At 44.1% G+C, this 1,289-nt stretch overlaps 1 pseudogene; it reads left to right on the top strand.

Moving 5' to 3' along the window:
- Nucleotides 1-357: 357 nt before the first annotated feature.
- On the top strand, nucleotides 358-1,289 carry LOC149120739 (vomeronasal type-1 receptor 4-like; annotated as a pseudogene).

The following is a 1,289-nucleotide window of genomic DNA, read 5'->3' as shown; positions in this document are numbered from 1 at the left end:
ACATTAAAATGTTAAAATTTAGACAACTAGCTGTCCTCTAACTGATTAAATGATAAATTTCCTTCAAAAATGGATACTGCTGCCTTTTGAGGAGCTATGAATACAGAATTACTCAAACTCATCACATACTGTGAGCCATTTTGTAAGTGGCCTTAACAGCTACATATTCAACTCTTTAGAAACATGTCATAAAGAGACATATTAAGCAGCTATCTCTAAGTATGAATTGATGAAATGCAGAATATTATGAATAGAGACTATTGAGTTCTGTTGGCATTAATACATGTAACTCTTCCTTCATTTCCCATACAGGAATCTCAGGTTCAGAGACACATTCAGGCATCTGGGGCTCATGGAATGGAAACCAGAGACTTGATAATGGGGACAATCTTCTTATCACAAACTATTACAGGAATCCTGGGGAATTTCTCTCTTCTATCCCATTATCTGTATCTCTACTTCACAGGATGCAAGTTTAGGCCCACAGATTTGATCATCAAACAACTCACTGTAGCCAACTGCTTAGTCATTCTATTTAAAGGACTAACGCAAACCACGGCAACTTTGTGGATGAAGCATTTCCTCGGTGACACAGGGTGCAAGCTTGTGTTTTATGTGCACAGAGTAGGCAGGGATGTGTCCACTGGCAGCACCTGCCTCCTGAGTATCTCCCAGGCTGTCACCATTAGTCCCAGGAACACAGGGTGAGCCAAGCTGAAAGCAAAGACTCACAGTATATTGGCTCCTCCATTACACTCTTCTGGATGGTGAACCTGATACTAAATGTCATGGTACCTGTGTGCTTGACTGGGAAGAGGAGGGACAAAAATCTCACAAGGAACACCAATTATGGCTACTGCTATTTAGCCAGTAGTGACAGATTTATAGTACATAGAGCACTGCCTGCAGCACTGGTGTTATTCCGAGATGTTTTCTTTGTGGCCCTCTTTCTGTGGTCCAGCAGCTCCATGGTTTTCTTCCTGTACAGGCACAAGCAGCAGGTCCAACACATCCATGGGACCAATGTCAACTCCAGGTCCTCCCCAGAGTCCAGAGCCACCCACAGCATCCTTGTCCTGGTGAGTGCCTTTCTGTCCTTGAGCACTCTCTCCTCCATCTTTCACATCTGTTTGGCTGTTTTGAGCAATCCCAGTGTGTGGCTGGTGCATACCTCTGCACTAATCCCAGGGAGTTTACCAGCTGTGAGCCCCTACATTCTCATGAGCCATGACTCCAGGGTACCCAGTCTCTGCTGTGCCTGCAACAGGAATACAGAATTCTATACTTAG

This window comes from Oryctolagus cuniculus, chromosome 18 (assembly GCF_051225735.1).
Source record: "Oryctolagus cuniculus isolate XC-2025 breed Fujian yellow rabbit chromosome 18, ASM5122573v1, whole genome shotgun sequence".
In the NCBI taxonomy this organism is placed as follows: Eukaryota; Metazoa; Chordata; class Mammalia; order Lagomorpha; family Leporidae; genus Oryctolagus; species Oryctolagus cuniculus.
This window is presented reverse-complemented; position numbering and strand designations above follow the sequence as displayed.